The 22,600-nt window shown below is 39.6% G+C and overlaps 2 long non-coding RNA genes across 2 annotated transcripts in view; one reads left to right on the top strand and one right to left on the bottom strand.

The window, feature by feature from the left end:
- LOC122226331 overlaps nt 1-15,140 on the top strand; it is a 54,888-nt gene extending 39,748 nt beyond the window's left edge. The window contains exon 4 of the long non-coding RNA XR_006205588.1: nt 15,026-15,140. This is a non-coding gene — a long non-coding RNA (uncharacterized LOC122226331). The remainder of the gene's footprint in view (nt 1-15,025) is intronic.
- On the bottom strand, nt 10,258-13,361 carry LOC122226330. The gene is made up of 3 exons (XR_006205587.1): nt 13,312-13,361; nt 11,039-11,137; nt 10,258-10,928 (listed from the first exon to the last, which is right to left on the bottom strand). It is a non-coding gene; the product is annotated as an uncharacterized LOC122226330 (long non-coding RNA).
- Nucleotides 15,141-22,600: the final 7,460 nt, after the last annotated feature.

Genomic DNA, 22,600 nt, shown 5'->3' with positions numbered 1-22,600 from the left:
CCCTTTGGGATTTTGGCTGGGGGATGGGCGAGGGAGATGGCGCTGGCGAGCGCCTTTGTTCCCCGCCAAACTGAGCTCTGTCATCTGGGGGCTCAACAACTCTCCCTCCCGGTGTCCTCCAGCCCTCCCATTCTCCAAGCAGAGCTGTTAGCTTATAACCTTCCAGATGTCAAGTCCCGCTTGCTGTCAGAACACACTCTGTCTAGCCCCTCCGCTTTTGCAAGCCAGACTCGGGGGCTCTGCTTGGCCGGTGGGCCACCCCTCTGCCCCGGCTCCCTCCCGCCAGTCCGTGGAGCGTGCACCGCCTCTCCACCCTTCCTACCCTCTTCCATGGGCCTCTCGTCTGCGCTTGGCTCTGGAGACTCCATTCTGCTAGACTTCTGGCAGTTTTCTGGGTTATTTAGGCAGGTGTAGGTGGAATCTAAGTGATCAGCAGGACGCGCGGTGAGCCCAGCGTCCTCCTACGCAGCCATCTTCCTCGCCAAGCGATTCACATTTGAATCTACTATCCTAAGGGCTTTATATTCATTATCCTTTTTAATCCTCATAGCACTCCTTTGAGATAGGTACTTTTCTTAGTCCAATTTGACATATGATCAAGGTCTGATTTAATGATGCTGTTAAGAATTTGAGGGGCGCCTGGGTGGCTCAGTTGGTTGAGCGTCCAACTTCGGCTCAGGTCATAATCTCATAGTTCGTGGATTCGAGCCCCGCATCAGGTTCTGTGGCTGACCCCTGGCTCAGAGCCTGGAGCCTGGATTCTGTGTTTCCTTCTCTCTCTGCCCCTCCCCCGCTCACACTTTGTCTCACTCTGTTTCTCCAAAATAAATACATGTAAAAAAAAAAAAAAAAGAATTTGAAAGCAGGTCCACTGATTCTGTAATCTAGTCTTTACCATTATAGCTGTGTCTTACACCTAGTGTTCATGTAACAAAACAAAGCAATTCACTTGTTAGATGAAGGCAGATCCTAACATTCTCCTGGGTCATGTACACTAATGAAGAAGGAAAATAGAGAAGAACAAAAGAAATCCTTGGTCTTCAGCAGCAGCAACAGAGCTCTGACATATTTTTTAGACTAGGTGTTATAAATGTAGCTAAGCAGTTGAACTGAAAATGTTGCTTTGGGCCAAGGTCTGAGTTTCAATGCCTATCATACTGACTTGTGCATAGGAGAAATTCAATGAAACATCGAATTGAATTCAAATATGTTCTCCAAAACAGCTAGCCTCAGTACGAAAGGAAAGGTTATAGAATTACCTAGCTTTTGGATTACCATTTTATGGTTTGCAATCTGCTTTTGAAACCAACACATACAGTTTGTGAAGTAGCTAACAGAAATGTGACTGAGCTCCTCCTACTTCATGGTGCTACTGTATTGCCCTAACATACCATCCTTTTTTTCTTTCAATCATCCCAGTAGTCCATGATACAGACAGGACAGATACTATTATTCACTTTAGTAATGAATACCAAATGTTTTTAGTAGTAAACACATTTAATAATGTATGGTAGAGATTTTATTCTATTGATTTTGAAATTTGAAAATTGTCAAGCAGAGAGAGGTAGAAGGTGATTTATACCACATACCTCATTTAGTTCTGGGAGAATTCACTTTGGTGAGCCTTTAAAATTTTGCAGATATAGATACAGATGAAGGCCCATATTTTCAGAAAGCCCTGGATTATAAGGATTTAACCAAAGTGCTGAGACTTCCAACTGATAAACTGAATTCTTTTTAATTCTATAGTTGAGAATATTAGCAGGACTTTGCCCCTAGAGGGTAGAGAAGTCCCCTCCACCCAGTCTTGATTTAGACTGCCTTAAAATCAAGGATGTCTTGTTCTTGGAAAATATGTAATTTTTTTTTTTTTTGTCTAGATAGTTATTCACAGGATTCTGGGAGCTGAGGCCAGGCTATGACAGGAGGGATTTGCAAGTCTCACACTTTTTCACACCCTCCTTCTATTACAGGTGAGGCCACGATGGGGAGTTGGCCTGAGGCATATGCTCTGCTTCCTGGACTGCTCTTTCAGTAGTGCAAACACGTGCTAGTTAAGACAGAGTGATCAGTATTTTGGGAAATGGAGAGAACAATTTTGATGATCTCTTCCAGGCCACTGGGATCATATTACACACAAGTGGGGGTGGGATGGGTAGGTGGGATCTTATCTCAAGAAAGCAGATAGCCTTACTGTCAATCATTCTGGTTTCAATAAAACAAGTCTGACTTCATTTAAAACAAGAACAAGAATAACAATAATAAAGAGTTGAGCTTAGACTGGAGTTTGGAAATGTGGAGAGATTCTCATTGGTGGAATTGAGCTGGTCTTCACAATACCAGACACTGCAGGAGCTTGTCAGGGACTCTACAATCTAGTTGGGTCTGCTGGTCTTAAAGTAATCATTGCTGACTACAGCTGTTGGTTATTCTGTGTTAGACTTTGGTTATTTTTAGGTGTTCAGTGAAATCTTATTAAAATCTGGATTGGTGTCACTTGTCCTAAGAGGAATTACCAAGGGCAGAGCCCTCCCTAGAGTTGAAGAGGTGGTAATTGTGGTGACCACCTCACTCATTTGGGCCTACCCAATGTCCACAGGCCTGGACAGGAATACGAAGAAAACATGTACACCCATGCCCAAATATTTAAACATTGTGAATCAAACTACCTAATTGTCTAGAATATGTCCCAACCTCCTACCTTGCCTCCTACCTTCATAATGGCCTGGGAGGCCAGTTAAAATTTAAAATCCTCTTCTCTCTTTTTCATCTTTTGCCCCAAACCATTCCCTTTTTCTTCCCATGCTGGCTCTGTCCCATATGAGGAGGGTTCTTGTTCACCCATGCATGGATATCCCAGGCCACGTTTCCAAACTCCATATATAAGCTCACAGCAAATGGCTACCATTGCTGCCCCTTGAGCCTATAGGGTATACACATTCACGTGCTATAGCTTCAGAATGAAGGGCCCAGGGTTGAAGCCTGAAGTCTCTCTGGACAGATGATTCTGGAGTCCAGGGTACCCAGACCATGAACTAGAAGGGGGCAGGTAGGCCCAGTGAATGCCTTACTGCATAGGATTGAACATGGCTAGAAGAAAGTCAGAGCAGATACCTTGCCACTTCTAAGAGCAGCAATGCCAATAGAGGGTAGTTTTCTTAGATGACTACCTCCTAAGAGTAAGCAGCAGCAAAATCAACGGTGGCCTGGAAAAAAATATATATGTAAGAATAGAAGAAGCTAAAAGGATTTTGCCAGGGATCATAAGATCTCTAAGTAACTCTTAGATATAGCTGGGGTGGACACTGAGAGGGGCTTACTTTAAGGAAATCAGCCATTGGAAGGTTAAACTGTAAAATTATAATTTAGGAATAAAGGGTTGCATTTTTTTTAGTTAGATTACACAGGAGCAGGTCACATTGCATAATTCTTCATTACAGTGCTTCCTCAGGTAGGAAAGCATAGACTCTAAAGGCTCAGAGACGCGTCCAGCAGAGTGAGCTTTTGGATTACAAGTTCAGTATTCTCTTGTGTGAAAACATAGTGAGGGGAAGCAGCCAAAGGAGGTAAAGTAAGTTCATGGCAGGTCTGTTAATGAGAGTTCTGCACAGCCTCTTGCTTGTGTCTGGATGCAAGAAAGAATTCTCGCTTCATTAATTTTTCTCAATTGCTCTTCCCACCTCCCTGGGTTTTGCTGTTGAGTGAATTAGCTTCCTGGTTTTTGGAGGTGCTTTTATTTCCTTTTGATTCATTTTACTTAATTTTCTAAACTGTTATTTTTTTTTAATGCTAACCACAGTGGATTTCAACTTTGAGTCAATATCATTAGCCTGCTTCCCCAGTATGGGATTACTGACCTTATTGAGAAACTCCTTGCCTCATTCTCATGATCTGGCCACTTGTAATGTTTCTTTTCTGATACCATGTGACTAGTCTTATACCTCTAGACTTCTGCATTTATTCAAGAATGGGTAGTGTCTATTGAGCACCTAAATTGTACTGGATGCCTTTTCACTCATGGCCGTCCTCTCTGACAAAGATGACAAAAATAATGACTAACATCTGTTGAGAGCTTATCTTGTCTGTCACTATGCTAAGCTCTGTGCATCTATTTGGTTGTTTGCTGTCATAGCCACATCAAGGGGGAATGGCCACCCCCATTTTATAAGTGAGGAAACTTCCAGAGAGCATTAAATGAACTGCTTAAAGCCATGAATGGTGAAGCTAAGATCAGAACCCCAGTCTGATTCACATGTCCTTTTCATTGTACTATGCTCCTACCTTACTTTATATTAACTTAGTGTGCATGCTTTTTTTCTGAAATAAAAAATCATAATTTATAGTTATTATTGTCTGCCCCGTAAAGTGTGGTTGTTCTGGGAATAGTAGAGCTAGACAGGGCATTAGAAGGAACATCTAGTCTGATATTTTCACTGTGTAGGCAGGAAAACAGAAGTTTAGAGACATTAAGTGATCTGCTGAAGGTCTTACAGTGAGTTGTATATGACCCTAAGCCCTTGTTTTTAAATTCTTATTTTTGTTTTTGTTTGTTTGTTTGTTTCCAGTGACATTTTAGGGGCCTATAAGAACCCAAGTTGCCAATCCTGAAAATTTATAATGTTCTCTGCATCACCATTTTTTAACTTCCCTTAGTTTAATAATTAAAACCAACATTCTCTAAATGATAATGTAAAAACTGAATTATAAGACCTTAGCTAAAAATTCAGGAACTGAAAAAAATCTATATGCAGATGGAGTATAACTTTTCAAAAGGTAAATGAAAGTAACTTTGTTATCATCAGAAGACTAATGAAATATAGAATATCTTTACACCACTTGGGTTTTAACAGAAAATCTTTCTTACTACTACATGTAGAGCCAGACAATTGCCCTATGAATACATTACTGAAATGAATTATGGTACATGCTGTGATTTATAAAGCAAGAGATAAAGTGTGGCAAATTTTACTAAAATTCACTGAGCCTATCTCCAACAGTAATGAGCTTGAATAGAGTGGCTTATTAACCATAGATCAGATGGCTAACACATATAGCAACAAAACAAATCTACTAGATTAAATAATCAATTAACATTTATTAGTAGTTCAGTCTTGATTTCCAAGTATGCTGGCTATTTCTACCACACCATTATCAGGCAGTAATTGCTATGTCAAAGAAAATGGGCGGGGATGTTCTGTACTTTTTCCTGTTCCTGAGGGTGAATATGCCATAAGGAATTTGATAAGGGACTAAAAGGATTAGTTTGGGAGAAAAATAGCTCATAAAAAAAAGGACCACACACATTTTCAAAGTAGTATCTGGTTTATTATTCAGTGTTGCTCAGGCATGATATTAGAATTCTCACATGCCAGGGGCCAGAAAACACAAAGGGTAAATCAATAGCCAGCATCTAAATTCAGCTTATCCTGTGCCTGGTAACAGGAACAGTAGAAAAGATATTAAGTAGTCTCACTGCCTACCTACCAACCAAATCACTTCTCCACACCTATCTACTTGCTGTGCATTGTGTGCAATTAGATGAGCAACCCACCTTCCAGTATTTACTCAATTTACTTTGAGGATAATTACAAAACAGCAGTTATGACTGCTTACGTTTCTAAAAGTTCAGTTGAATCCATTAGGAAGTCCCCAAAGCAATTTTTTCCATGAATATGCATATTGTTTTTCTTTTGGAAAGTGTTATAATTTGTCTCTCCCAGGAAAGTAGTAAAATATATTCTATGGATATGTGTGCTATTTTCTAGAGATAATTAATAACAATTAATTACAAGACTTTTTATTTTATTAGAACAGTATAGTGCACTGACACTTTTGTCAAATACAGAGCTATGCAGTCTGAAGTTTTAGAGAAACCACAATCCTAAAATATCATCTACTTAGGTTAATTTGTAGGCATTGAGGAGGATATCAGTATGTAGTAGTGTAGAAAATGAACTAGAAAAAAACTAAGGCATAGCCTTTTAACTTTCTGGAAAAAGATACATTAGAGGGTAACTCACAGCCTGAACTTCCTTTCACAAAATCTGTACCTGACATCCACAGCTACTCCCACCTGTCATCATTTTCCTGCAGTCATGGTGGAGGAAACGTCCCTCCTCCTATCTAAGGCCACCTTCCTCCGTGTGTCCTGAGAATCCACTTCCAATCACCTTCTGTGCAACTTTGCACTATTGATTATTTCATCTCTCTCCCTACTACTGTTTCGTGAAACTAATTCCCTTCAAACATTTCTCTCTCTCACATTTCCCTTTCAACAGAATTTAAATATGTCCAAGTCCTTTACATCTTGAGACACACACGCACACACACACACACACACACACACACACACACACGTGCATTCTCTTATCCCACTCTCCTTCACAGCCAAGATTTGTGAACTTTCACTTCCTTCCTTTTAGAAAACATATTAAAATATTTCAAATATGTATATACTTCTCAAGCTACTCCAATATGAATCCCACTCTGTTGAAACCACTCTTACTGAGGCCACCAGGAATCTTCGTGTTGCTAATGCCAATGGCCATGTTCAATCTGTTTCATATTTGACATCTCAGCCCTCAACACAGGCAAGTAGTCTCCTCCCCTGGCTGAAATGCCACCCTCCTCCCTTGGCTTTTCTCTGCCTTCTCTACTGTTTCCTTCCAATCTCCTTTAGCATCTCTTCATTTCCCACCCATGTTTAAATGATAGAGCTCCCTGTTGAACCTTTCTCTTTTGCAAAACTTACTTCCTAGGCAATCAGAACCACTCCTATGGGTCACATACCACTTGTGCACAGAAAACTTCCAGCATATTTAGGCTGTCTAGACCACAGTGCTACAGTACAATATATCCAATTGACACTTTAACATCTCTACTTAGATAAGACACAGGCAACTGAAACTCATCGTGTCTAAGTCTGAATTCATTTTCCCATTCAAGTCTTCTCTCTGCCAGTGTATCTTACTGAAAAGTGTATCACATACTCCCTGTTGCTTCTGCCAGAAACCAGGGAACAAGGTTGGACCAAACCACAGACCATTTGTTCAACATTTATTTAGTGGGTGTATTAGTTTCCTACGGCTGCCATAACAAATTACCACAAACTTTGTGGCTTAAAACAACAGATATTCTCTTAAGATTCTAGAGGCTTAGCCATCTAAAATCAAGGTGCCAGCCCAGCCGTTGTCCCTTTGAAGGCTCCAGGGTAGAAACCTTTCTTGCTTATTCCAGTTTCTGGTGGCCACAAGCATTCTTTGGCTTGTGGCTGTGTAATGAATCTCTGCCTCTGTCTTCATATGGTCTTCTCCTTCGTCTCTGTATTCTCCACTCTTCTTTTAAGGACACCAGTCATTGGATTAAAATCCACATTAAGGTCCACAATGATTTTATCTTGAGATCCTTAATTAATTACATTTGCAAAGACCTTGTTTTTAAATAAGGTTAAATTCTGAAGTTTGGGTGAAAATGAATCTTTGTGAGTGCGATTCAACTTACTATAGGGGGAAAGGAGAGGGATGAGTTTCAAAATTAAAAACATGTAGATAGAAACATATTCATTTATTAATTCACTTCTACTGGCCAAAGCAAGAAAATGTTCTCAGTGAAAATAACAAACCTCTTTTAACTTTTCTGCAATTCTTGTTCTCCCAGCTGTTTTATTTTTTTCTCTCCAAACTTAATAATTTATTATTTGGTAGATGGCAGGATATTTAAATTCTGATAATTAAATACACACACACACACACACTAGTAGAGAGGACATTTTTGTTTTTCAGTTTCCACTCATGGCCATTGTATACTTTAGCACTGTACACAGTAGGCTGTATTTATAGTTCACTAAGTTACCCAGTGGAGTTATAATGCCTCTGAAAGATCATCATTCTAACAGCTGTCTTGCTGGTCCTCCAGGAACCTTGTTTGAGGTCATTCTTGACATCTGCTTCCCCCTCACTACCCAAATCCAGTTAAGTCTACTGATTCTACCTTTTAAAGATCTCTCCAATCAATCCACTTCTCTCCATCTTCACTTGCCACAATCCTAGCCTAAACCACCATCTTTGCCTGTTTGAACAACCTCAAGAGATTCCAAACTGATCTCCCTAGGTAAATATTTCACAAAGAAGTAAAAGAAACTTTCTAAATTCAAGTCTGATAATTTTATTTGTCTGCTTTAATATCATCCCATTCCCTTATTTAAATTTCTTTTTTTTTTAGTGTTTATTTATTTTTGAGACAGAGAGAGACAGAGCCTGAGTGGGGGAGGGGCAGAAAGAGAGGGAGATATAGAATCTGAAGCAGGCTCCAGGCTCTAAGCTGTCAGCACAGAGCCTGATGTGGGGCTTGAACTCAAGAACCTGCGAGATCATGACCTGAGCTGAAGTCGGACGCTTAAGCGACTGAGCCACCCAGGTGCCCCTCATTCCCTTATTTTAGAGGCCAAACTCTAACAAGACTCTTATGGCACACTGCCTTCTGGACCCCACAAAACTCTGTGGCTTAATTTCTCATCACATTATACTAAGCTGTTTGTTCCTTGACAATGTTAAGCTCTCTAAACTACCTCAGGGCTTTTACACATGCTATTCCCTTTGTTTGTATGTTCCTTAAGAATTTAAAAGTTCAGGCTCTGAAGTTGAGCAGATCTACATTTGAGATCCTACTCTGTCCTTTATGAGTTGGGTGGCCTTTTGCCTTTCTGCATCAACAAAATATGATTGAGAGTAATATCTCAAGATTAATGTAAATTTTAAGTAAGTGGATCTAAAATTTTTTCCAAGTCATATAGCAGTACATAAACCCTAGTTATAATCTTTACAGTTATTCTAATAGAACAATTCAGTTGAAGGCCTTGAATCTCACTGTAAAGTACAACTTGAGAATGATGCTAAATTGATAGACCTAAATCCATATGTAAGTCCTTATGGGAAACATTTTATTTCTCTTAAATTTATTGTATTCTACCTATAAGCCTATAATACAATTGGTCAAGCATGAGTTTATCAGCTTCTTTGTGAATTAAAATTTCAAGTTCCAAATTAAAGTTTTATTGAATATATGGAAAACGCGATGACTCCCTATACATTTTGCAACTGGATGACCAGTTCGTCTTGGTTTACCCAGGGCTTTCCCACTTTGGACACTAATAGTTCTATATGCTGAGGGTCTCCTCTGTCAATCACCACAGTGTATAACTGATGACCTCAGTGTGCCTTCCACTTGCAAGAAGAGTTTTTTTTCTGTGCCTCATCTAAGGCTCCCATTTCTTCCTGATTATATATCCAAGGATTCCCTAATGCTTATGGAAATTGTGGAGTCAGGAGAAGGGGAATATTGCCTAGCTTCGTCTCTCTCAAAGGAGAGCAGTGATGCTAGTGACTTAGGAACCTAGCCTTGGAGAGTTGGAGTAAATGATACAAGGTGAGAGCAAACCCCAGCTTCTGTAGCAACCACAGGGGTCAAGATGGTATCCAACTCCATGGATGCAAATATTCGGGATGAGGAATAGGAAGTACTTTCATGCCCTAGTGATATATGGGGTCATCCCAGTAGATTTCCTCTAGCTGAGCAAGTGAGGCCTGTGAGGTATAACTCTTTTGAGCCTTGGCCACCCCACAGATGTAAAGCAGTACAAATAAGTTTGTATTGTACTTGTCCTGCTGGGCACTGCTATGCTGCACACTAGCCTTGGGATGTCTTCTGAATGCTAGGTGCTGGGCATCTCACCAGGGGGAACATAGGCTTAAGTAAGGGGAAGTACTTTGCATGCCACAAAATCTCCATCCTTAAAATCCGGCCCAGAACAAGACAGACGCAAGGCCCACTATTCCAATGACCACTGCTAGAGCCAGGGCAGAGCCTGCCATGGAGGTTCATAGGGGGAAAGGCAGCCCTTCCACAAGTGTCATGGGTTTTCATGCTCTGCCTGGCCAAAGACCAAAAGATTTATAGCTCTGGGGCTCAGCTTTCTGAGTTCCCACATACAGCCATCTCCTGGGCAGTTACTATCATCTCATAGAACCAGAGTCACAGTCTTTCTAACTCCTCTTTTCCCCATGTCTTTCTTCTCCTGGGTGGCACCTCCCCTTGGAAAAGTGAGGTGTCTTCCCTTACATTTGCCCTTTTGAGGGAAGCCACTCAATGATTGGCTTGTAATTTTTCTGTCTCCATTTATATTATGATTTATTGTTAATTTATTTCCTGAAGAAAAGAAAGCAAGCCTTCACAGTTTAATATCTGGCTATGCGCCCCTTTTGCTAGGGCTCATGTTGTATCTTAAGTAAATTATTGATAGAAAAACTGGGAGCATGGCTACAAGGAAAACATCAAGATGAGATCCCAGGCTTTTCTAACAGAGTGTCCATTCTGTTGTCACGATATTTTTGTAGTAAAGACACAGGATTCTTCTGCTCCTTCTGGTCATATGCAAGTTGGGTTGGGGTTCAAGTACTGATTTCCCTTATATTGAAATACCCTAAGATTGAGTAGTGTCCTGGCAGGGCTGTGGGGTGGTTGACTTAAACAGTACTATGCCATTGTCGTAGTTTTTTTGCATTTTGTCGGATATCAGCAGCAATTAATCTGATGCTATCTGTGGCTGTTGATTGCTTGTTTGTCTTAGTTCACAGCTTGAGCCATCCCTTTGTTTATTTTGGTTCTTTTTACAAGGCCCTCTTTGTGGTCTTAGGCACTGTAAGTAGATGGAGTGGAACCAGGAGTTAATGTGTAAAGTTTTTCATCTTCAGAGAGTTTCATTTCAAGCTAGCTTTGGGTCACATGTGCACCAAGTTCAGTTTTTGTTTGGATAGAATGCTTCAGCTTGGAGAGAAAGAACAGGAAGTAGTACATTCCAACCCCCAGGCAGCAGCTTCTGCTTGTCAAGACTTTCTTGACAATAAGGTCACAGACATTTAGTAAGGGCGGCTCTGGGAAGTAATTTACAAATTGTGTTAAGAGCAACAACAAAAAAAGGTTTATTATTAAACTAGGAACTATATGTGCAGACTAGCAGAAACCAGTTGTAAAATGAGTTTACCTCCAGTCCAAGTATCAGGAGACTGTGCCAGTTAGAGACACTTCAGGTTGAAGGGAAACCAAAGCCAGAATTGGAATCATCCTCTCTGCAAACCAACTCCTTGAACAAGAACATGGAGGAGAAATAACAACTGCTGCCCAGTTTGGCAACCAGAAAACAGAAAGGAAGGGTTGCTTTTAATTACACAGTAAAACACATTCACATTTCAGCCATGAAGCAGCCATGGAGGGTAAGAACAGCTTGTCAACAACACCAGGTTGGTGCTTTCGGAATAGGAACCAAAGAAAGAGGCCAAAAAGCATGGCTGCAGCTCAGCTGTTATAGATATATCCTGAGAAGTGTATACATTCAAGTTAGAGAAAAATAACTTATCACCTTCTGGTCTTTCCTCAAGTCTGGGATTAACAGTTTCATGGAATTAAGAAACTATTGCCTGTTTCTTTCCTTCCATCTCTGAAGAGGTCCCAGCATACAGAGTGTATCATTGCTCTACTGGAGAGGGGACCCTGTATGGGCCTAGCTGAACCATGGATTGCCATTCTCATGAGCCTTGACCCCTTTCCTGAATTCAGAAGAGGCAGTGCCAGCGCTGGGGAGGAGATGCAAATACCATCTAGTGTCATGATGATGAGTTTGTGGTTAATTTAGCATGGCCCAGTTTCTCAATTAGGCCAGAGGATAGCCAGACTGTCAACATCTTCAAAGAACAAAGATGGTGGATAATGTACTCTCTCGTTGTAAGCATACTTCATCATCCTAAAACTCCACAAAGAATCTGCATGTACCTGAATCATACATTCTAACCAGGATAAGAAATCATTCACAGAGTAAAAATGGAAACTGTCAAGTTCAACAAAGCACAGCTGCCTGGGAAGTTAGTGAAGTCTTATTGATGTTCTTTTTTTTTTTTTTTTTTTTAGACAAGAAGGATAGTCTGTCAAATGAGATCATTTATAGTCTCAAAGTTACCAGGTCACCCTTTAGTTATGCTCAAAAGATGGTAGCCTATTCTTAAAGGCACATAATCTCCATCTAGCCTCCTAGCATGTTGCTTTGTTGTTAGTAATGCCATTTGTGTTTGAGCTAGGAGGAAATCCAACGTCAAATGAAAGGGGTTTCTCCTTTTCATGAATTAGCCTTTCTTTTGCCATGCCATCAAAAAAAGTGAGGACACTGCTAATTTCCAAAATCTTTTCCAGGCTGGCAATGAATGATTCAAGTAAATCACTGGATGCCTTTATCTCTGGGTGACTCATGCTATTGAGAGCCAGCTTTATGGGTTTGAAACCCAGCTAAGTTCTCAGTGCCTCCTTTGTCTTTTTATATAGTACAACTAGGTTTAAGTGAACTCAAAAGTTGTTCTTGAATTATACTACTTGTTATCAGATGTATCCCATAAAATTTCATCTGCTTATTTGATTGAATCTAAGTATTATACCAATATGATATTCTCTTTGCAATCCGAAATATATCTTGACACAATTCTGGAAAGTTATGACTCTATGGTATGGCCTCATAATGAAGAATGTCTGTTTTATTTTTTATGTGTTCACAAAAAGAGAATTTGAATAAATGAATTATTTTTGTTACCTATGTATTTCTTCTCCCAGTAGTTGACAGGTGGAATATTGGTTTTGTTTCTAAGTGGCAAAAGACATAAGCTAATTTCTCATCTCTAACTAATGTTTTTAAAGATGATAATGTGCAGGAAAGTATAATTAATCACAGTTTAATATTTTAGAAGATAGTCTTCTATATGTAGATGAACTTGAAAAAGTGGCAAAGATGGTATTTAGTCAGGTCTTTTTATTAAAGTAAAATGACTAAAATCCCAAACATTTTCTCAAACAAGGTAAAATCATCTCCGCCCTTAAAAAGAAAAAAAAATTCAATTTCATATTAAGAATGTGTTCTCCCCTATTATGACGGTTAAACAATTTGGAACCTTCAGGTTGGAGTTCCTAGTTAACGATTTTTGTCTTCTAATTCAAGACTTGCTTCCTCTGAGTGAGTTTCTGAAGAAGTAAGCATCTTGCAGATTTGAAATCAAACAGAATTTTCAAATGACCTTAAAGATCAGTGTCATCTTTTCTTTAAGTACCATTCCTCATGTGTTTGATAAAATCATGTTTCATGAGTAAACAAGCAATATGAAGTTAGTACTCCTCCAATCCTTTCATTTCATAGATCAATATCAAGTTCAACTGAAGAGCCATAAAGATAAGCACTATCAACTTGGTAAGCTGTCGTCACAAACATAGGGACTAACTTACCCAAACAGGTTTTATGATCCATGAAAGCAAAAGGTACTTCTTATTCTTCCTTGTGAATAAAAATACTGTTGTTATTATCTTAAATATCAAATAATAACATTTAATTATTGCTGACATTTGTCAAATTTTTGCATTTGAGACTCTGATAGCAATAAATGTATCATTCATTTCGAAAATTTGAAATAACACATCTAACACTTTGAATGTATAGCTTATTTAAGCTAAAAACGTCCAAGGTGCCCATTAAGAGTCAAATTAAACAAGTGTTATTTTAGCAAAAAGAACAAAGGAATTTTAGAGTACTTAAGCTTAGACAAAAACAGACTTACATTTCATCTAAGTTCCAGTACTTACCAACTGCATAACCTTAAGAAAGTTATTTATGCCCTCTGAACCTTGGTTTCCACATATTAAAAATGGAATAATGAACCTTACTTCAGAATGTTATTTTGCAGTTTAAGTAAAAGAACATTTATAAAATAATTACCACATACTTAACACAGAGTTGGCATTCAAGTTGCTAGTAGAACTTTCTTTTTATAGAATAACAATATTGTTATTAATGAGAATTCACCTGGTTGATGTTCTCAAACTAAGTATCTTTCTAAAAATAGAAATAAATCGACTCTGGTAATACAGTAATTCAGATAGGAGGGCTTATGAAAAGTCAGCAAGTTTGGCATCACACCATTCAAAGATCTCCAAAACCAGAGGATGGTGCTTGTGAGACTTAGGACATTTTTGTGTGCTTCCATTACCTCTTAGGCTGTCAGACAAGGAATTCACTTAAACTTCCCTGCTTTTTACCTCTTAGGCTGTGAGACAAGGAATTCACTTAAACTGCCGTGCTTTTCTTATGCTCTAGCTTCTTTGCATAAGCTGGATTTTAGTTACCTATGTTAACCATGTAGTTTTGGGGGTAGAATAAGATGAAACACATGCAAAAATGAGAAAAAAAATAATGTGAGATGACAGCACTTCAGTCACTGAAGTTCTGGAAAACAGGATGTTCTTTCCACACCACCTCTTCCTCTCATTCACTGGGGATGATGAGTTACAGTACTTTGGTGCTTGGCAGCTTATCATCCCAGAAGAAACTTGGCATGTCCATGAACCAGAGGTGTGTGTTGAGCTAGCTTTCTCTTTTCTTCCTTTTCTTTCTGTATTCCCTTTCTTTCTTTCCTTTCTTTCTCCTTATTTCTTTTCTTCTTTCCTCCTTCCCTCTCCCTTTCTTTCTTTCTTTCTTTCTTTCTTTCTTTCTTTCCTTTCCTTTCCTTTCCTTTCCTTTCCTTTCCTTTCCTTTCTTCCTTATTTCCTCCCTTCTGCTCTCTCCCCCACTTCTCTCTTCTTTCCTTCTTTCCTTCCTTCTTTCCTTCCTTCCTTCTTTGTAAACAGGGGTTTTCAGGGTGCTAGCAGAGAATGTATAACTTTCTATAAAAGTATAACTTAAAGCCCTTGAAAGAACTATGTAGGAAGGAAAACTAAATGCTTATAAGAACTATTAGTATCAAAGGTTTTTAAGAGCTATAATTGTTAAGGAATCTTAAATAGATAGCACTTGGGAAGAAATCATAAAGAACTAAAAGATGTAGCAATGATAAATCAAAAGATACTGGTATTCAAGAGCCTTGAGTAAGGCACACTTCAATATCCAATCAACACTTGACCTTCATGCAGTCAACAAACAAAGTAAACTTCTGGATTTTTAATTTAGGTATTTGGCAGTTTGGTGCAGACACTAAAGGAAAGAGAGTCCTCAAAGAGTGACCAATGGAAGAGGAGAGACCAAAGTTCAACATAGTCAGTTCTGTTTGAGAGGCCAGTAAAATATACAGGTAACAGTGACCAACAGGAAACTGGATATGGAAATCTATAACTTGAGAGCTGAGCCTGGACATATATGTGGGGGTCATTAGCAAATAGGTATCAGTTCGATCAAAATGGGCAGTTTTACTCAGGTGAAGCATCTAGTCTGAGAAGTGCAGCATATGGAAGACATAATCTAGGGTTATGGCAACATTTGTGTGGGTGGAAGAAGAGGTGCTAGGAAGAGAAGGGTCAGAATAATACAAGAGTAGCTGGATGGATATAGTCTTATGGATTTTATAGAAAAAGAGAGCTTCAAGAACTAAAGAATGAGTCATAGCATCAAATGTAGCAGAGGCTTAGCGAGATCAGACTGAAAGCTTTCATTGGATTTAGCAATTATTAAGACTTGGTGACCCCCGATAAAGCTGAGGAATCAATAGGATGGCAGCAAGTAGAGAAAATCTTCCTTGAAGAAGTGTAAATCAGAGATAGTAATATAAGAAAACCGGGGAAAGGTGGATATTTGCCTCCTGGTTGTAAAAAATGGGATTCATTGGCGCACATTACTAGGTTGAGAGGAACACAGAAAGATCTATTTTCTTTCATAAATAAGATTCAAAGACATTATTGGTTAATAAAATCTGAAAACATTTTAAAAACTCATTTAAAACCATAATTCCTTTTTCCCCAAATCTTTCATCTATATGCCTAGTGGCCTTCAGTTTGGACTGATTGTGCTTTTCCTGACTTTTTCAGCCAACATTTCTGCTGGCACCACTAATAAGCCATGAATGCAATCAACATAATGGAGAAGGAAATAGGAGGGGGATACCAAGGCCCTGAAAAATTCAGACTGGAAAATCACCTTCTGAAGGGGTCCTGGTTGGCTGGTCAGGCTCTGAGCAATGCCAAATTGGCTATGCTTCTTTGATATGTATCCAAACTGCAATCTCAAAAGCTAAACACTGCAGAATCCTAAAAAGTCCTATGCTATAAAGTATGAGCTTGGTCCACTTGAAGGGTTATTATTTTCCAGAGAGAGGCCATAGTATCCATAAGTGGTAGCTTGAAAACAATTATTTAATTATCTTATTTCCCAGCAGAAGATGACATCTAACAATTACTGTTTGGCTGCATACCTTTGAGTGTCATCCCTTCTCTGTGAACACCCAGGGGTGGTGAAATCCAGGGCGTTGTGACAACACCCCTGGGTGTGTTGTACTGACTTTGGCTAGCCCAGTAGCTCTGCCCAGTTTCAGATGGCACACTCCTGATTATTACCTATGATGATAATACTAGTGCAAAATCAGCATAGAAAGTAAAATTTAGTTTTGCTGCTTATCTGTCACTTCAGGTTATCTCCCATGTTCTGCATCATTATTTAAAAATAAATCTAGGGACACCTGGGTGGCTCAGTCAGTTAAGCGTCTGACTTCGGCTCAGGCCATGATTTTGCGGTTCGTGAGTTCAAGACCCACATTGGGCTCTGTGCTGACAGCTCAGAGCCTGGTGCCTGCTTCACATTCTGTGTCTCCTTCTCTCTCTGCCCCTCTGCTCCTCACACTCTGTCTCTGTCTCTCTCTCAAAAATAAACATTAAAAAAAAAGTTTTTAAATAAATCTAAAGACTTCTTGCATTTGGGACACAGCCTTGCAGTAGAAAAACTTTACTTTATAAGCTGCCTTAAATTTTTTGGGGGAAAAGGAAAAATATCCATAAACTTTAATAATCCCAATGCCCAGATGTGGATTCAGAAGTCATTCCATGACAAATTCAGTGATGAAATACAATGAGCAAACTGAAGTGAATATACAACATAAAACTGGAAATGTTGTTTTCCTGGTGGTTTCTAGAAATAAGTGGCAGTACTTAGATCTCTCCTTTGCTTTTGAAAGATAGTTCTAAAAATTAAAGATCCTAGCTGGAGTGGTGAAGATTAATTTAAATCAAGTGAAGACACACACTAAATGCGTACTTGCATCAACACATCAACAGGGAACCTCTTGGTAGTTTCCTTACCTGTCTAAAATATCCAGTTATACTAGAGGGGTGTGTGGTGGCTCAGTCACTTAAGCGTCCCACTCTTGGTTTCTGCTCAGGTTATGATCTCACAGTTCATGGGTTTGAGTCCTGCATCAGGCTCCGTGCTGGCAGCACAGAGCCTGCTTAGGATTCTCTGTCTCCTCTCTCTCTGGCCCTCCCCCACTTGTGCTGTCTCTGTCTCTCTCAAAACAAGTAAATAAACTTATAGAATAGAATAGAATAGAATAAAAAATAAAATAAAATAAAATAAAATAAAATAAAATAAAATAAAATAAAATAAAACTCTCCAGTTATATTAGGGAATTTCACCATGTGTCCCAGTCACCTTACCACTTCTCCTGCTAAGCCCACTCAGCTGCTGTCCAGACATCCTAACAGAACCTGAAATTAACCGTGTTTTCTAGGAAATCATGATTTACACATAAATCAACAAATTCTCTTTACTCAGATCTCTCAAGGTGACTGAGAAAAGCCTCCAGGTGTACGTGCTGAGAAACACTCCAGTTGCTTCCTAAACTCTGATGGTATGGTTCAGTTGAGAATGGGAGCTACGTCGTTCTTGGGGTTCTGAACACTGGTTTCATAGCTGACAGGAGTAACTGAGGTCCAGAAGAGCTCAATGAAATATTGGATGCTTGTTACAGGTTTCAAAACCTCATTCCTGGGCATTTAATCTTCACTGTTTCCACGTTCTGGGAGAGTACTTCAGCTTCTTGTGTTCACTTTTGGAGCCAATTCGTTAAAAACCACAGGTATTAAAACAGTGAGTTTCACAAAAAGTCACATTTACTTTTGTTCATAGCCCAGGAAAAACTAATCAATACCTAATAACTAAGAAAAGAGAATTATACAAACACTATATTTGTCTACTTACAAAATAAGAAATGGGAGCACTGAATTCCTCAGACCTCACATATCCCTCACTTTATCCTCACTATAGTTTTCTAGAAAACTATAAAATATGTCCAAGATAACAAAAGATTTAACTCTAATATTTATAACACTTAAGATTAAATTTTAAATATGATCAAGAATATTAGAAACAAACTACCTTTTCCAATACTGAGATGGTAACTTTCTGCATTCAGGGGACATTTTTCTCTGTTTCCATAATCTAATTATACATTGTTTGGTATACAGTGGATACTAAAGTAAAACATTTTTAAATTACAAAATTAAAATAGATAAGCGCTTCCCTAAAGTCAGAGAGAACTAGAAAACAAAGGACCATTATTCTTAAAAGTTTTCTTTGGGAAGGTAAGAGAAGACTGGAGCATTTTTTTGATGGTCCTTCCTTTGAAGTGGGGGAAAGAATAAATCTTTAGTTGACTACCTGGGGAAAAAAAACAACAACTTTATTTAAAAAAAATCTAAGTTGGGATTCCTAACTTTTATTAATAACCTATATTATACTGGGGCACCTGGTGGCTCAGTCAGTTAAGTGTCCGACTTCAGCTCAGGTCATGATTTCATGCCTTGTGGATTTGAACCCCATGTCAGGCTCTGTGCTGACAGCCCAGATCCTGGAGCCTGCTTTGTTTTTTGTTTCTCCCTCTTTCTCTGCCCCTCCCCTTCTCGTGCTCTTTCTCTCTCTCTCTCTCCATCAAAAATAAATAAACATAAAAATTATTTTAAAAAGAACCTATATTGTACTAAACACACTGCCTTTACCAATGTACCAGTACCTATAGCCTTCGTGCTAAAGAATTGATAGGCCATATGGCATGTGCACACACACACACACACACACACACACACACACACACACAGCTAGCTGTGGCATGTTATAGACCTGCCAAATCATTCTAATTAGTTATCTGCTCCGAAGCTGATGAACACCCCGGTCCTTTCTGTTTCCTAAGTACTAGCCCATCCTTATTCCCCCTTATTTCAGGACAATTCTTCTCCCCACCCCCAAAGTCCTTAAATGTTAGTTGGGAATGTCATATCCAAAAATTGAGCTAGATTGAACTAGTATAGGAGAGAATATGTAGTTGGCTGAATATATAGTGTGTTTTGTTTTTTTTTAATTTGAGAGAGTGAGCAAGAGAGCCAGTGAGTGCGAGTGGGGGAGGGGCAGAGACAGAGGGGGAGAGAGAATCCCAAGAAGGCTCCATACTGTCAGTGCAGAGCCTGATATGGGGCTTGATTCCATGAACCATGACATCTTGACCTGGGCCAAAATCAAGAGCTGGACACTAAACTGACTGAGCCACCCAGGCACCCCTATAGTGGTTTTTGTTTTGTTTTGTTTTTATTAAGAACTCAGGGCAAACTGATAATAGAAAGAAAATTCTTGTCTTAGTTAGCACTATTATTTGTAATAAGGTGAAATTTCACTATGGTGGCAAAACATGTGATGACCAACCAATGAGAAGCCAATAAAACAGAGCAGACCCTATGGGATCAGGCAGCAGTGAAGGCCTCAGGTCTGGTTAGGTATGCACCTTAAGGCCTCTTGCTCTCAACCCCCTATGCCTGTTATTATTAAAGACCATCACAGATGCAACATTGAAGATTTCTTTTTAAGGAATTTATTTGAGAAATATTACTATCTTCCTCCAGGTTGAAATATAAAAGGAGCTGTAAAAACAAAAACCAAGATATTTGGTTTTTCCCCTCAAAATTCCAATTATTTAATATTTGTATAGAGCAGTTTTTAATACAAGAGGCCTGTTTGATGCCTTGAAGAAATAGGATGCCTGCAACCACGTTCTAATTGTCTGTTTGAACTAAGAGACTTTGGTTTTGAGCACAAAAACTTCACTGTATCTAGAGGGGTAAGAAAACCTACTGGTTTCAAAAAACCAGGTAGGAAGGTATTTTTATGTTGCTGCCTAGAAACTACTGATAGAGGGGAAGTCTTAGAGTATGGAAAATGACATTCTGTTTTTTGCCTTCTCCTAGAACTTAAGACTAGTTATTTAACTCTATTAGTTCTTAATTATCTCATCCTCTGAATACAGACATTTATATCTTCTCCCTCTGCTAACCAGCTTAGAGGTCAATGAGATAGCCACATGAAAAGGTGTCATGATGTATCTTTTACAGACATAGAGCATATGGTCCATTTCTAAGAGGCTTCTCTTCTTCCTCCTTCTGGGTGGGCTTCATTTGAAGTGTCAGGAGAGGCATTAGTTATGAAGGCAACATAAAAACGCTTTCATTCTTGCCCTTCTCCATTAGATTGTGACTCATTCTCCAAGTGTGGTATAGTTGTTTCCTCCAAAAGTTTAGTGTCACATGTGACTACTCCCTTAGGTAGGAGATCCAGTATCTTGAACAACATGATTGTATAAATAGCATAATTATAACATTCTTTATGCCACACGGAAAGGTGCAATAAAATTATTCATAATCTGATGGTAGTATTAGGTATAATTGGAAGAATAAGACTAACTCTGGTTTAAAATATATCCTGGTAGCAGGCTCCAGGCTCTGAGCTGTCAGCACAGAGCCTGATGCGGGGCTCGAATTCATGAACCATGAGACCATGACCTGAGCCAAAGCCAGACGCTTAAATTGTGCTTTTTCTCTCTCTCTCTCTCAAAATAAATAAATAAGTAAACATTAAAAAAAAAATTAAGAAAAGTAAAAATATGTCCTGGTAAATCTAAACTTTTTTTATTAGGAGAAAGAGATAAAAAGAAAAAGGAGATGAGTTTGAGAAGAAAACTAACAAGGTTGTCACCTATTAAACCCTTTGGAAGGGACATTTTCTTAAGTCCTAACACTCAAATACATAGATCTGGCTAGATCCAAATTTTAAGTCCCTTCCCATCCCTTATTATCTATGGCCTTAATTCTTCTTGCCTCCTTTTCCTCACCTCTAAAGTGAGATAGTAATAGCACCCAACCTCACAGTTGTAAGAAAGGAGAGAATGCTTGGCACATTAACCATTAAGCAGTAACTAGAGGCACTGATAAGGGGATTTCATTTTATGTTTATGGTGCTGTGTTTAATGAACACATAGTAAGTGCTCCTTAGTTATGGTAGATAAGGCACGACCATTGTGTTGTTTAGAAGTGCTGTAACTTCAGAAGTTTTTTTAACTTCTACAACAGTTATTTTACTCTCACCTTGGATGTGAAATGCTAAGGAGTTGAGGCCAGCAAAGAGGAAGTACAAAGATGCAAAGGGAAAAATAAGATTAAAAGTGATAATAAATAAGTCCTTATGAAAGGTACAAATTAATCCTTGGCCTCAAGGGAATCTCAGAAGTGGGTGGGATCTTAACAGCACTGTGAATTAACTCTTCCCTTAACCCTGATGCTAAACAGTAGATTACACTTAACTAGAGATCAAGGAAAATGCTAGGCCTTCAACTCTCAAATGGCTGTTCTCCTAAATCCATACTTGTGAGGATGCACTTCTCTGGAAAAACTACACGATTCTCACCTATCTTGGCCTTTTATTGCTTTCTTTCAACAAAGCACTTGAAATAGATACAGCATGTGAAATCGCCTTCACTATGGCCTTGAGTGGTAGTGGTTAAATTAAAGGCGACCCTTAGGTTGGGCAATATCATCATAACCCTTTCAGAAACACTTCCTGTTAATTACCGTTCATTCATTTCCAATTAATGTTTGCCTGGCAAAAGTCCCACTCAGGCATGCCTTCTTGTAGAACATTTTGATGAACCATTCGCTGACATATCTGAACGCCAGACTGCCCATGTGATTTCCTACCCTGCATCACAACTCCGTCTGCCACGGGACCCGCCGGGTCATTACTCCTCCTCGGGAGACACCCAGAGAAGGCTTGTGGATCCCCTGCAGGGGCACCTGCGCCTCTCGGCTCCGGGGTGGCGCCCCTGCAGGCAAGCCCGCACGGTGCCTCCTACTCCCCCAGAAACTTGGGAGTCAAGTGAACAACTAGGAAGGATAAAGGTTTCAAAGTGCCGGGGCCTGTCAATGTCCTTTCCTCCCACGCGGTCGGGGAGCCGGGAAACAGAAGCCGGTGCCAGGAGACGCGACACGGGTCGCGCGGTTGCCAGGAAGGCCGCCTCATGTGACATAGTCCTACGTCAGACCCGGCTTTGCAGACCCTGGGTTTCCAGCCTGAGCCCTGCGGCTTCAGACCCTTTTCTGCACGACCCCCGGCATGCAGGGACCAGGAAGCCAGGCGGCTAGTGCTGGGAAACGACAGAGGTCACTATTGAAGGGAACTTGCCTGGTCAGCGGCTCTAATGTTTAATAGCTTTCAAGGGGCTTAGCTTTCGAATTCGCCTTTGTCCCTCTGGCTGGAGGGGATAATGCTGTGATTCTTCTCCTTACAATGGCAAGGCCGCGCTCTGCTGCGTTCCCCTTTGATCAGCCACACTCGGTACGCACTGAACTTTCTCCTCTGCCTGCCCTCAGACTCTCAAGTTGCCAAACCAATGTCTGCAAGTAGTAGAGGGGATGCAGTTTTAGCCACTAAAGACATAGAAAGAGA

The sequence above is a fragment of the Panthera leo genome, chromosome C1 (genome assembly GCF_018350215.1).
Source record: "Panthera leo isolate Ple1 chromosome C1, P.leo_Ple1_pat1.1, whole genome shotgun sequence".
NCBI classification, from domain to species: domain Eukaryota; kingdom Metazoa; phylum Chordata; class Mammalia; order Carnivora; family Felidae; genus Panthera; species Panthera leo.
Note: the sequence above shows the minus strand (reverse complement) of the source record. Positions and strands in the feature narration are given on the sequence as shown.